Here is a 15,797-nt window from a genome sequence, read left to right as displayed (position 1 = left end):
TTGATTTCGCCAGGTGCTATCACTTATATTCTCTCAACAAAACACAGAACTCAAAATGTCTGTATCTAAATTTAAATTTAGACAGAAATGTCCTGTGTTTGACATATATCCGTACAATCTCTCTGAGTCCCAGTTACCTACTTACCAGGATGTTCTTTTGTGTTATCAGTTTGAAAGATTTGGTATAGGGCGACTCCGAGGCGACAACTATGAACCTAGGAGTAAAGAGGTTACAGAAATAGTTGCAAAAAAGGTTCAAAATACTTTCAAAAAGTCATCTATTCCGATAGTTTCACACACCAGAGATGTACAAATGCTCACCACATACCATAAGAAATTTCTGACTCTTAAAAAAACGTTTTTAAAGAACCCAATAGGTTTGAGCTCTAAAAGAGACGACTTTGTCTCTTCTGCCGGAAAATTATTTGACATCGCTGCTTGTAAATGCATTTGTTTTTCTTCTTGCACTTGTCCAAAGGAAAGGAAAGTTCCTATCAATGAAAAACCATTTCTCTTGGACCAGAGAACCACAAGAATTGGTCGCATTGGAATTGTTGATCTACCTGAAACAAAAAAGATTACAAAGAAAAATGAACGTAAAGAAAAGCTTTCAAAACGTCATTCAACATCAACACTTACCAGAAAAGTATCAGCTAGAACACGTGACCATTCAGATCAGCCAGACTCTCATACAGGCGACAACAATGTAGGCGCGTCGCACATTGATTCTTCGAAAAACGATGGTGATGATGAATTACAACACACTCCTTTAGCTGCCCAAAGATTTGGAGTAAGTGATAGAGCAGCGGCCTTGATTGTTTCATCGGCTTTTCTGGATGCCAAAAAAGCAGGTTTGATAACAGAGGATCAGGCTAGCTTTGTCACTGACAAATGCAAGATTAGTCGGGCAAAAAAAAGTGTTGGTGTTAAGCTCCAGAACACCGAAAATATTTACTCCGTATATGGGCTGTATTTTGACGGCCGCAAAGACAATACACTTACACAAGTCAGCGAAGGTGAAAATTACTACCGCGACACTGTCAAAGAGGAACATATTTCTCTTATAGCGGAACCTGGTTGTCATTACTTTGGCCACGTCACTTCTCCTTCCGGGTCAGCTGAGGATGAGACGCAAGCTATATGGCAACATTTACAAGACAATTCAGTTGATGTGGAACATCTAGAAGTTGTCGGTGCTGATGGCATCAACACGAACACAGGTTGGAAAGGTGGAATCATTCGGAAACTAGAAGAAAGAATAGGTAGGCCATTACAGTGGGTTGTTTGTCTTCTACATTTCAACGAACTTCCATTCCGTCCTCTTTTCGAACACATAGATGGTGTCTCAAAGAGTCGAAATACATTCTCTGGCGACATAGGTAAACTGCTCCCTTATTGTGAGAAGTTGCCTGTTGTCAAATTTGAAAGTTTTCCATCCTGCCAATTACCTTCTGAGGTTATTAATCCGACCCAACTTAGCACAGACCAAGCTTATCTCTATAAAATATCAGAAGCTGTTATTTCCGGTCAATGTTCCTCAGATTTAGCGTCGATGCATCCAGGTAACATGTGCAAATCTCGCTGGCTCACCTCGATTCATCCATTCAACAGAATGCTTTCTTTGCTCTTCCAGAAAACATTCTCCTTAGTATGATGTCTGACGAACGGATAGAAGTCAGAAAGTTGGCCCTTAATAGTCTTCTGGCAGCCAGAGAAGCAGAGTCTGACACTGTAAATGGAAGGGTTAGATGTAATAAAGTGCCAAAGCTGAATTTCAAAGCTAATAATTTTTACGATATGATTAACTGGAAGACTATTACCTTGACGGTTCCGCCAGTTCTTTGTTCAGTTTCTAACGAAGAACTCATAAAAGGGCTGTCGGGAGACACTGCAGAGGTATGGAAATTTAGTGAGTTCCCCTCTCACATCGTGGCAGTCGAGGGATCCGTCAAACTGGTGACAGGGGTATATTCTAAAGTTATTGGCCCCCAATCTCGTGATCGTTTTATACGATCTACGCTGAAATATAGGCAACAAGTGCCAAAGTTTAGTGCAAAATCTGAATTTATCAATAAATTTGACACAGATTCAGACTAAAACAAGCCTGACATATGGTTGGTTGGTTGGGTTGGGCTAGGGAGGAACCCGAAGAGCAGCTACCTCCACGCGGTGGGTTCTGGGTGACCAATACAGGTTAGCTGAGAGCTGCAACAATTTTGACCTTGCGCTGTGGCGCGCCGCCTTTTCGCTCGTATCTCGGGAACGGTTCGTCCTACGGCCATGATCACATAAACCATTTCGGTAGAAAATGACGTGACAAATAACTTTTGTTTTATACATTTTGCCATGAGATGCGTATTTCAGGTGCTAGGTAGACAATTTCACGATTTTAGGCGAATTTCCGAAATTTCAAGGCCGAGGTTCGGGTTGAAGATGCAATCCGATCTCAAAACAAAAAGTTGCATTGGAATCAGGAAGTACTAAGACAACTTTTCCGCACTATTAAAAATACCGAATCGAAAAAGTCCGGAATCGACCCACCCTAGTGGTTACTTCGTGATATGAAATAGATATAGAGAAGTTTCGTGATTTTGCACAAAACGCTGCCCGATACTTTGTACATTGTTACCCCTGGTATAACATGACTCCAACTTTACATAAATTCTTTATCCACGCACCGGAAATTATAGCACACGCTTTGCTTCCAATTGGCCAACTATCAGAGGAAGCACAGGAAGCTCGAAATAAAGATTTTAAAAGATACAGGGAGCATTTTTCTCGCAAAAGTAGTCGAACAAAATGTAATGAGGATATATTAAAGAGATTTTTAGTTACTGCAGATACATTGATTTCAAGTAAAACAAACTTACCCGCAAAAAAATCTAAGAGCTTGCCGCAAACAGCTTTGGAACTTTTGAAATCAGCAGCTCCTCCAGCAAATCCTGATGATGATGATAATGATGAAACTGATAGTACAGATACTGATGATTATTATATGAATTGATCTACAGTTTCAGGGACAAATACCCCACTGTGCGTTGAACCGAACGCGCGCTTTTTCGTTACCGGAACAATTTATAAGTATTTTACGCTACAGGTAATTGGAGTGATTTAAAAATGCGCATCCCTAACTATTTTTCGTGTTTCAAAAGCGCTTGAAACTTTTCATGGCGCCCGAGCAGGGACAAGTGCGTAATTAAAAATTAAAATAAAATTGTTTTACACTGAAATACAATTAATAGTGGCTTAATAATTCTTTCGAACCAATTACCTGTTCCGGCTTTCGGTTTTCGGCTCGGCTAAGTGAAATTAGTGAAAAAATATATGAAATAAATATAACCTAACATAAGAAAGAAAAAAGCCGATGATACTTACGTACATACATACATATACTTACGTTAAAGTGAAGGTGTTACTTTAAAGTGGAGTGATCCCAATATACAGTGTGTGAAGTGATACATATGTGCAGCAGTATATCGTTGAAAACTAAACAATAAAAATTATAGAATTACCTACAATAAATAAAATATACATTCAAATTTATATACATAACTACATACGTGATACAGAGTGTGTGCTAAAAACAAAAAAAAAAATTGTCTACTTACTTGTGCTTCGAAATTTCTAAAAAGAAAAAACGAAACGTGCAGTGTGGTTGCTGTAAAGAAAATCATATAAATACATATAAAATACATATGTACAAGTGCGTGCAAAAGTAAAGAAAGTATTTAACTAAAAAAGAGACAAACAAAAAATACGTAAGTGTAAGAAAACAGGGAAACAGGTAGGTACAGTGTGTTACAAAAAAAAAGTTCCACCAAGCGTTTGAAACAGTTTCGCTGGAAAGTACCGTGAAAAAAAAATAATTATTATTATTCTAAAAAACAAAACTGCTGATGACGCTAAAATCTTTAGTGCCGCTAAGATCCATTGAGTCAAAAGTGCCGTGTGAAATGCCGCAGTAGAGGAACAGATAACGTACGTAACGTTCCAACATTTTCATCATTTCCGCTACGTCAACGTCATCGCTGTCACTGCTACGTCTACGTAAACGTCATCGCTGATGCTGCATCTACGCCAACATTATCGCTGCGGCTGACCGTCGTGGGAATGCGCTGCAACTGCATCATATGCCAAAGGAAAGTGAGCGCCGGCAAACAGCCGACGCACCAGGTAACGAGTGCGGATTATTGAAAGTGGTGCAAACAAACGAAAATTCAAATAAACAACAAAGTGCATACTTTCAGTTCTTGTCTCTCGCTTTTCACTTTATATCATATTGATTATATTGTATTGGATTTTATTTATTATACATACATACATATATATTAGTACATATTCATACGTACATACATATACGAATTCAAGGTGAATAAAGGATTTTGGGATTTTGCGGTAGACCTTTATTTTGAAATAAAGGTGAAAAAATTATTAATTGCAAAATTAAATTATCTCGTTTTTCGCAATTTTTGTCGATTTTCGTTCGGACATTTTCCGATTAAATTACTTTTTTGTGGTATTGCTCATTTTGCGCATTTATTGGTTTGGCTTTTGTATACTTGGGAAACGATATTATTTTTTTTTTTTTCGTTTTCGTAACCGATTCAAAATATATTTGTTGCCAACTTTTATGGCTATTGGTTTGGCTTTCGTATATTTGGAAATCGACATTTATTTTTCGTTTTCGTTATCGATTCTTAATATGTATATCTGTTGGCAACCGTTATAGTCTTTTTCGGGAAATTTAATTTAAACAAGCAAAAATGAGCAAGCTAAAGCCAACTATCACCAACTTCTCTCCAAGTAAGGAGTTAATCGACTTAAGATCGTTAAAGCGTCAAAGGACGGTGGCGTAAAATAGTATTTTGCGAATAAAGACGGGTCGTTTAGAAACTACGTCGTTAGATCCAATTGAATTGGAATATCGGCTGGACATATTAAATTCACATAGCGAAAAGCTAATGAAATGCCAATCTAAAATTGAAGAGATTAATGAAGACGACATGGCCCGAGGGGAGTTAAAGGACATAATTTTTGAAACGAAATCAATAATTAAAAGTATTTTAGCCAAAAATAGAACGTCAATTGCCGAAACATCTTTCGTACCTTCTCACAGCTCAAGGCTCCCTAAAAAGAATTTGCCGAAATTCATGGAACAATTTTCAGAGTTTAAAAATTTTATGAGTTTGTTTGAGAGCTTAGTTCATAATGATCCAAATATCCCAGATATAGAAAAATTTAAGCATTTGGTAAATTGTCTATCTGGAGAGGCTCTGGGAACAGTTAAAGCGTTTCAAATGTCGGACGAAAATTACCCGAAAGCGTTGGCAAATCTCAAAAAAGTTTGTGATAATAAATCTATATAAATAAAAATGAATCGCCAAAATGTATGTACGCTCATCACTTTCATACGACTGAACCAAATTTTATAATTCTTTTTATAAAATGTTCGTTGAGGTTCAGGGATGGTTTATGCGGAGAAAAAAACTCGAAAAATTGCCGGAAAACCCCTAAAAACGGCCCTTTTCTTTTTCCCATAGAAACGAATGAATGTTTGTTTATTAGCAACGCTAAGGGAACGACTGAACCAATCTTGATGAAATTTGCAGAGAATGTTCTGCGTGGATTGGAGAAGGTTCAGAAATAAAAAAACCTATATGCTTTTCTTGAGGAAAAGTCGGAAAATTGGACAATACCAAAAAGTTAATAAAAAGTTAATTTTTTCCATACAAATTTTTTTTCAATTTTTTATTGTTTTGTTTTTCAATTAAGTATTTGAATCGTTCAAATTTGTCGTTTGCTTCAAAAATTTTTGAAAATTATTCAGTGAAAATGTTATGTGTTTTTCACACAAAGTGATCAATTACAGATTGAAATTTGTCACGATGCCATGAAGAGGTCGCGCTAACATCGGTTGGCGTTCTTTTTGGCGACGATTCTTTCTACCTTCGGTTGCTATTGATAAATGTACGCGGTTCGACCTCATTTTAGTCATTGCGTACTGTGAATGATACGGTGCGTGCAACTTTTTGAGAAGAAAGCCAGCAGTTACAATTGCGGGAAAATGATAATCACTGGAATGCAAATGCCTTCAAATCCGCGTCTATTATGGGACACGAACAAAAATGGCATTGTCGAAGACATTTTACATCGTATTCGCTAATAATTAGAAATGGGTCAAATCCGGTTGATACTTCCGGTAGTTTGCTATCAGTTCCATCTGCCTCTTATCAAGTCACGAAAGATGAACTCATGACGAATGTTTATCCGAACATTGGCCAAATTATCGTAACTATAATTCCTTAAGTGCACGCGAAATGTTAGCTGCCAAAAATACCGATGTTGATGACTTAAACTGGAAGATTCAAAGTCAAATTCCGGTAGACTTGCGCTCATACAAATCCATCGATCGTCTTGACAATGAAGACGACGCCGTGAATTATCCAGTGGAATTTCTAAATTCTTTGGAGAGACTTGGTATGCCATCGCATCATTTGCGTCTCAAAGTTGGATCTGTCGTTATTGTGTTTCGCAATCTTCATGCGCCGAAACTGTGTAAAGGAACCCGACTGATTGTGTCGCACCTATAGAATACAAGGAGCAGAATGCTTGATTCTACGAAAACCTTTGAGTTCTAACGATTTGCCATTTCAGTTCAAACGTATTCCGTTTCCAGTGAAAATTGCATTTGAGATGACAATCGAAAGGACCTAAAGATAGCCCTTTTCTTTTTCTCATACAAACGAATGAATGTTCATGAAGTTTTAAGAGGTTGTTCGTTGTGGATTAAGGAAGGTTTAGAAATAAAAATATCTTATACTTTTCATGAAAAGTCGGCAAATTGGATAATTCCAAAAAGTAACTTTTTTTACATCGTCTTTGCTAAAAATTGGAAATAGTACAATTTCGGTTGATACTTCCGGTGGTTTGATAGCAATTCCATATGCCGTTTATCATTTCACGAAAGATGAACTCATCACAAATGTTCGGACATTGGCCAAATTATCGTAACTACGATTCCTTAAGTGCACGGGCAATGTTAGCTGCCAAAAATACCGATGTTGATGACTTAAACTGGAAGATTCAAAGTCAAATTCCGGGAGACTTGCGCTCATACAAATCGATCGATCGTCTTGATAATGAAGACGACGCCGTGAATTATCCAGTGGTATTTCTAAATTCTTTGACAGGTTTGGTATGCCACCGTATCATTTGCGTCTCAAAGTAGGATCCGTCATTATTATGTTTCGCAATCTTTATGCGCCGAAAGTGTGTAATGGAACCCGACTGATTGTGACGCACCTATCGAATACAAGGGGGAGAATGATTCTTCTTCTTAATTGGGGAGAGTGCTTGATTCTACGAATTCCTTTGAGGTCTAACGATTTCTCATTTAAATTCAAACGTATTCCGTTTCCAGTGAAAATTGCATTTGTGATGTCAATCAACAGGACCTAAAGAAAGTCGCATAGTGTGAGGCATAAATTTGGAAATGCTATGTTTTTCACACGGCCGTGGCGTGCTCATGAGTTGGAAACCATCTTTTCTGTACACGGGAACAGAAACCAAAAAATGTTGTTTATAAAGCTGCGTTACATGAAAAAAAGCAAAAACAAAAATGAAACGATAAATTTAACTTTCTTTTCATTTCAAAATACATAATTTCACGCAGGACAACGGCTGCGGGGTCAGCTAGTGTTTGATATTTTTCAATACAATATCTACTTTTTGAGCTGCCAAGATGAAAAGCAAATAACAAACGCCATTATAATACATTTAGTGATGACAAAGGTGGACACTGCCAACCGATCCTAGTGGGAAGAGCAACTTGACTACGGCCACTTACCCTGGAGAGAAGGACATTAAAAGATCCAGAACTTCGCAAAATGTATCTAAACTTTATGAATAAATATAGAGCATTGGGTCACATGTGCCCAACGAACAATAAGATTCCGAGTAAGCCACACAACTTCATTCCGCATCAATGCGTTTTAAGGCCCGAGAGTACAACAACCAAATTACGTGTTGTCTTTGATGCTTCGAGTCGATCTTCAACTCAAATAGCGTTGAATGAACTTTTGATGATGGGTCCAACCACCCAAGAAGAATTATATTCAACTCTTCTTCGTTTGCGCTTACATAGGTATGCACTAACAGCGGATATTCCAAGAATGTATCGCCTAACAATTATGCATGAAGAAGACAGAAATTGTCAACTTATTGTGTGGAGAAAGCTTTCTTTTGAGCAAATTCAAAATTTTCGTCTTAACACCGTAACTTACGGCACTACACCTGCTCCATTTCTCGCAACACGGTGTTTGCAAATGCTCAGTGATGCCAATACATTGAAATATCCACTCGGTTCATAGGCCATCAAAAGAGACTTTTATGTTGATGACTTAGTATCAGGATCCGAAAATTTCGAGTATCTAGATCTTTCGAGAATTGAGGTACGTAAAATAATAAACTCGGCCGTATTCACCTTGACGAAATGGTCAATGGCCTAAATTTTACGACAGTTGTTGCACTGAAAAGATATTATGCTTTAATGACAAAAATTCCACTAAAACGTTAGAAGTCCATTGGTTGCCGAAAGAGGACTATTTTCAATTTGCTTTAGATGACAATTTTAAAGATCTGCGAGCCACTAAACGAAACATATTGTCAGTTTGTGCTCGCCTTTTTGATCCTCTTGGATTATTAGCCCCACTAGTTACGAAAGCAAAAATCTTATTGCAAGAGCGTTGGATCCAAAAACTAGATTGGGATGAGTCGATTCCATTGCGCCTTGAGACTAGCTGGCAGAACTTTAAAGCCAACCTAATGCAGCTCTCATCGATAAGCATTCCTCGTTACGTAAACGTTGAGTCGAGTGCCATCTGCCAAATAAATGGCTTCTCCGACGCCTAAAAAAGGGAGTACGGATGCTGCATTTACATACAAAGCCAATCTGCTAGTAATGTTAAATGTATGCTGCTTACTGCAAAGTCTAGAGTGGCTCCGCTGAAGACCAAATCTCTTCCGCTTCTTGAGCTCTGGGCAGAACATCTTCTTTCCAAATTATGGTCAAGAGTGGCGCCTATGTTGAGTCGACATTTCGAAAATATTACATTTTGGACAGACTCTGAAATCGTTTTACATTGTCCGAAATTAGAGTGTCCGAAATCCAAGAGTTGACTGACAAAGAACATTGGCGACATGTGCCCACGAAACAAAATCCTGCGGATCAAGTGTCTCGGGGTTGTAACGTGGACGAATTGAATAATTCAATATGGTTTGGCGGTCCACAGTTCCTCCTAGAAGACCCTGCATTATGGCCAATTAATAACCACTTCCAGCTCTCACCAGAAGACGAAGCATTAGAGAAGAAGAAAGCTACATTTACATTAATTTCGACTGCTGAGAAAAATTCAATATTGGACCTCATTGAAAAATTCTCTTCTCATAAAAAATTGCTTCGCGTGGTCGCATATATATTACGATGGATCAGGCGACCACCAAAATCCTCCAGGGGACAAGATCTGACTTCAGAAGAGCTAAACTTGAGTTTTCCAAAAATTGCACCGGTGGTGCAACATTCAGAATTTTCGGATGTTATTCAAAAATTGCATAAAGATACTACCCTACCCGCAAACTTGCAAAAACGCAACCCATTTTTGCATGGGTACTCGGATATGTCGCTGTCATTCAAATTAATCCGAGTAGGAGGTTGTCTATTACATGCACCTCTCCCATACGATTCCAAATTTCCGCTTTTATTAAATAAAAGTTCGCACTTCGTTATAACATATTTACGGTTCCTGTATATTCGAAATCACCACGCTGGGGCTAAAGCGTTGGTTGCGCTTCTTCGAGAACGCATATGGCTAATTAATGCCCGAGAAGCTTGCAGTAAAACCGTAAGAAACTGTATGCATTGTTTTCATTACAAGCCGAAGTTGCAAAACCAAATAATGGGAAATTTGCCAGTCGAAAGACTTCGAGCACTACGGTCCTTTCTTATATGTGGCGTAGATTTTTGTGGTCCGAAATACACAATGTTAAAAATACGCGGTCGACCGCCCATAAAAACATATATTGCAGTTTTCGCTTGCTTTACTTCCAAAACAGTACATTTAGAATTAATTTCGGACCTTAGAGCATTACTTCCAGAGCAGGTGCCAGTGGACCCAGTTCGTTGTTGCGAGAGATGGCAACTTGTTTGCTGTCTCAAGCAACAGTTCTGGCGACAGTGGTCGACAGTATACCTGACGGGACCTCAGGAACGCAACAAGTGGCTGCACCCCACTCGCAATCTGCAGCTCAACGACCTTGTCCACGAGGACAACGTGCCGCCACAGTAGTGGGTACTCGGACGCGTTGTCGCATCCGTCGAAGGGCCAGACGGCAAGGTGCGAGTCGCAGACGTGGCGACTAAAGCGGGCACAATTAAGCGTCCCATCCACAAGCTGGCCTTGCTTCTACTGGAAATTGAAGGAATCTGATCCCTTCAAGGTGGCCGGTGTTCCATCAAGCGACAAATTTATACCTAAAATAAAAATAATAAATGCATTGTAAAATATTGAATTATAAAAATTATAAAATATTGAATTATTAAAAATTAAATTAAGAAAATCTATTATAAAATACCTACCTTAATAATGCATTCATAATACCAATTACGTACCTTAATACTTACCACAATCTGTTACAATATTTAACGAAAGTGGAGAATGAAGTGTAATCACCCCTTTTTAATACATATTTATATTACCACTAGTTTAAGCCGTTAGTTTTAAGATTTAGGCTTAGCAATTAGATTAAGAAATAAAGAACTTCTATTGTAATTTAAACCGTTGAACCGAACACACGCCTTTTCGTTACCGGAACAGCAAAATACCTGATGCAATAGACTTCTTTATAATCAGGAAGATATATCGAAATTTCATAGAAATAGAAGGTGGGTTAGATCTAAGCTCTGATCACTCCCCATTATATTTAACAGTAAGTGAAACGGTCTTAAAAGAGATCTTAGTCTGAAGCTATACTACAAAAATACGGACTGGAATTCGTTCAAACAAATACTTCAGACTAAAATAAAGTTTCCGAAAATTGAACAACTAGAGTTACATATTTAGAGTTACATACAAATCCTACTAATTAAGAAAAGAAAGTTACGACGAAAATGGCAACAAACCCGCTCACCACTCGACAAAACCAACCTTAATAAGGCAACAGCAGAATTAAAACGAGAAATTGCTCATATTAAAAATGAGTCAATTAATACAACTCACACTGGAAAAGTACAAAGTATCTGAAACGTCCAACAAGTCACGTTGCACCATTAAAAGTTGCTTCCAATACATTGGCAAAACACCAAGCTGAAACCTTTCGTCCAAACGAGGATAGTGAAATCGCGTTTCTCAGTAGTATTCAACAGGATCATGCAACAATCCCAGCAATCACCATTTGTGAACTTAGAAGTGAAATTAAAAAGCTTAAGGTTAAGAAAGCAGCTGGCTTCGATTTAATTACAGCTGAAGTGTTAAAGCAGTTACCATTCAAATGTTTACGGAAGCTCAACTATCTTTTATATCAATACAGCAATCCGTCTGACACATTTTCCAAGCCTTTGGAAAGTTGCCGCAGTTGTTATTGTTCCTAAGCCAGGTCTCGTCATATAGACCAATTTCCACAAAACTCAAAACTTTTTGAAAAATTAATTTATCTAGGATTAAAATCTATAATCGACGAAAAGCAGTTAATCCCATCGCATCAGTTCGGTTTTAGAAAGAAGCATTCAACAATAGAACAAATTCACGGAATAACATCAGAAATAGAAAAATCCCTGGAGGTGGAAAACGTATGCTCAGCTGTATTCCTTGACGTTGCACAAGCGTTTGACAAGATATGGCACGAGGGCCGAAATAAGGAGTCAGGCAGATGCCCACTACAAAAGGCTTAATGCACATGTGAAAGAGGAGGCGAGAAATCTTTTTTGGACACATGCCGCTCTAGTCGATTATGCCGAAAAAAAACCACATAGCTTAGTTGGAAGCTAAAATATAAATGAATTAATTATATACCATCTATGTATGAATATTACTATTAATTTCTATGTAATTTTTTTTTAAGTTATTCAAATCAAACTATTCGTTAGTTATGGTCCTTCGAGCCGTACCGAACGGCACCATCGGTTTTGGACAAAAATAAATACTGAACAAAAAAAATATGAATAGTAAGTAAAATTATGGTGACAATAATATAAAAAATATAAAATATATAAACGCGGTGAAATGTAGCGAGGAAAACCAAAAAAACATAAACGAAATAAAAAACGAATATACATATATGTAGAGCGTTCGAGTTTCCAAGAAGAAAGGGAACGATCTTCGAATTTTATTTGACGTAAAGGTTTGACATAAAAGGAAAAGAAAAACATACATAGCGAAATGTCAAATTAGCAGGTAGAGTTACCATGCTTAATGCAATTTTAATTAACTCCGAAACGAGTGGCGGTGCTGCTCCCCTCCTAGTTGGGATCTGCGGCGGTGTAAGCAGGTTTCAAACGGTCGATAGAAATGTTGACTGCTTTATGGTTAATGTCGACGGTGAAGTGTTTTTGATAGTGATGAATAACCTTGTTAGGCCCTTTGTAAGGAGCTGATAATGATGGTCGTACCGACAAATCGCGGATGAAAATCTGGTCGCACGTTTTTAAATCTGTGTGCACAAAAGACTTCTGAGTGGTATGCCAAGACGTGTTGACCGGACGTAGGTCGCGCATTATATGTCGCAACTGAGCAACAACTTCAGTCTCATTATCTGGTACAGGACAGTCGATTAAGAATTCGGATGGCAAGCGTAGCGTCGTCCCAAAAACTAACTCGGCCGGTGATACTCCAATATCCGGTTTGAATGAGCAGCGAAGTCCCAAAAGAATTATCGGTAGAAAATTTGTCCAATATTCCTTGTCGTGACAAAGTATGGCTGACTTGAGAGTTCGGTGCCAACGTTCGACGATTCCGTTGGGTTGTGGATGGTAAGGCGTAGTTCGTAGGTGTTTGACACCGATACATTGGAGTAAATGTTGGAAAAGTGTACATTCAAATTGGCGCTCTAGGTCTGACGTTTTGTCAATGGGCTGATTAATGCTTTAGCTACTGTTGGTTCGGTGCTGTCTGGAATCGGGAAAGCATCTGGCCACCGGGTGAAACGGTCAATTACTGATAAACAGTAGCGATTACCCTCGGACAACGGGAATGGACCCAGGATGTCAATGTGTAAATGGGCGAAGCGTTCGCTAACGCATTTTCGGCGATGCAGAGAGAGATTTATCACTGACTGAATCTTTTGAAACTATTATACACAACTCAGCTCAAGCCTATAACAGTCGTACGCAACTACACTGGACGGTGATTGAAAACTTATCAAAAGTCATACTTAAGCGTTGTACAGATCTCCATCTTGATATGGCGAAGCAAACATGTCAGGGCATTTAAGTGGAGTGCAAACCAGGATAAGACAACTGTATCCAAAAGCACGATATGTTCATTGCGCTAGTCACCCATTGAACCTTGCGCTTTCTAATACTATGTCATTACCTTCAATACGGAACTGCCTTGGTATTGTCAATGAAATAGCAAATTTATTTAGAAACCATTCAAATGCAAACACAACTTTCCAGGACGTTATACAGAAGCACGCACCAGAAAGCAAAAAAAGACGACTTGTTCGCCTTTATGAAACAAGGTTTATAGAAAGGCATGAAAGCATTATAAGCTTTGTGGAGCTTTTCAAGTTCATTGTACTAAGTTTGGAAATAATTTCGAGTAAGACATGGTCCATTTCGCCTAAAGCATCAACCTTCTTAGCAGCGGTAGAGAAAAGCGATTTTTTGCTTAGTCTTAGTACAAAATGCTGTGTTGTAGCATTTTCTAAGATGTTCCCTCCTTCAGAAACCAATTGACTTTCGTCAAGACTCATAATAAAAAATTAAGAAAATTAGTAATTAAAGATGTAAAAATGTGCGAGGTCACCAATGTAGAGCGTTCGTGTGGGCACGTCCTTATACGACGAGTTTCCAAGAAGAAAGATCTTCGAATTCTATTTGACATAAAGTTTTGACATGAAAGGAAAAGAAAATCATACACAGCGAAATGTCGAATTAGCAGGTAGAGTTACCATGCTTAATGCAATTATAATTAACTCCGAAACGAGTGGCGGTGCTGTCACATATACATACATACAGTGGTTGTCAGCTGTCAATTTCGGTACTACGTGTTGTATATTTATTGTGGTTTTCAGTTTTTAAAGAAAATATTACCTAGCTTTGGAATATGGGTCGTAGGACAACAATAGAAATCTGTGAGTTGGTTATACATCATTTCAAAGCTGGAAAAAGACAGCGTAACATTGGAGAAATGTTTAATTTACCGTTTTCTACTGTCTAGCATGTAATAGACCGTTATTCAAAGGAAAATAAGGGTAAAACAGCTCCTAACAATATTTTTTCTGTAAGTTACGAAAAAAAAAAAATTAAGGAAAACCCAAGATTATCGACACAAAAAATAGCGGATGAAGTGGCTAAAGGTATTGGCAAGACCTGCAGTGCATCAACAATTTGGCGTTTTTTACGTTCGCATGAGTTTCATGACCGAGTACCACTCAAGAAGCCATTTATTTGTCAGAAAAACAAAAGCTCCTGATTGACGTTTGCAAAGGCACACATTTTCAAAGGATTGTATTTCTGGAATACTGTGATATACTCAGAAGAGTCGCAATTTAATATCTTAGGATCCTGTGAATGGCGAAAGCCAAAAACTCAGCTCAAATCTGAGAACCTTCGTGCGACTGTTAAACACGGGAGAGCACGCGTTATGGTTTGGGCTTTTATGGTCGCATGAGGTGTTGGAGACCTGGTTTTTATTGAAGGAAACATGGATAAAACCACGTATTAAAACATTTTCAAAGAAAATTTGATTGAAAGTGCTTCAAAACTGGGTCTTGAATGAACATTCGTTTTTATCAAGATAACGACCCAAAACATAAGTCAAATGTTGTTCAGACGTGGCTCATATGGAACTGTCCACAGTCTCCAGATTTAAATGTGACAGAAAATTTATGGAGGATGGAGTCATGTGTAGAAGTTCACGCAAGTGAGGAAAGTTCTCTAATCGCCATTCACTTGGGAGTGGCCAGAAATGATTCTTTTACATATGACTCAAGCAGCTCAAGACTTCCGGTCTTTGACCAAGTATCCTCTGGGTAGCCTAAGATCATCCGTTTGAAGGCGAGCTAAAGTGAGAAGGCGAAACATCCCCTGCATAGGGTTGTGCGCTGGGTTTGGGACCCGCCACGTTAAAAAACATCCCCAATGAAAATACTCGGTTGAGAGACCCCCCTTTTGAGGACGACCATGGCAAATGAAATAAGGACTACGAATTGAGGGCATGCACCTGGAATGTCCGGTCCCTTAATTGGGAAGGTGCCGCTGCCCAGCTGGTTGATGTCCTCGTGAAAATAAAGGCTGACATCAACGCCGTCCAAGAAATTCGATGGACGGGACAAGGACAGAGACGAGTAGGTCCTTGTGGCCTATACTATAGTGGCCATATAAAGAAGCGCAAGTTTGGTGTGGGTATCGTGGTGGGAGAAAGACTTCGTCGCCGAGTACTATCATTCACTCCAGTGAATGAACGTCTAGCCACAATCCACATCAAAGCAAGGTTCTTCAACATATCGCTGATTTGCGCCCATGCGCCGACGGAAGAGAAGGACGATGTGACCAAAAATGCCCTATATGAGCGCTTGGAGCG

This window comes from Bactrocera dorsalis, chromosome 6 (genome assembly GCF_023373825.1).
Source record: "Bactrocera dorsalis isolate Fly_Bdor chromosome 6, ASM2337382v1, whole genome shotgun sequence".
In the NCBI taxonomy this organism is placed as follows: domain Eukaryota; kingdom Metazoa; phylum Arthropoda; class Insecta; order Diptera; family Tephritidae; genus Bactrocera; species Bactrocera dorsalis.
Note: the sequence above shows the minus strand (reverse complement) of the source record.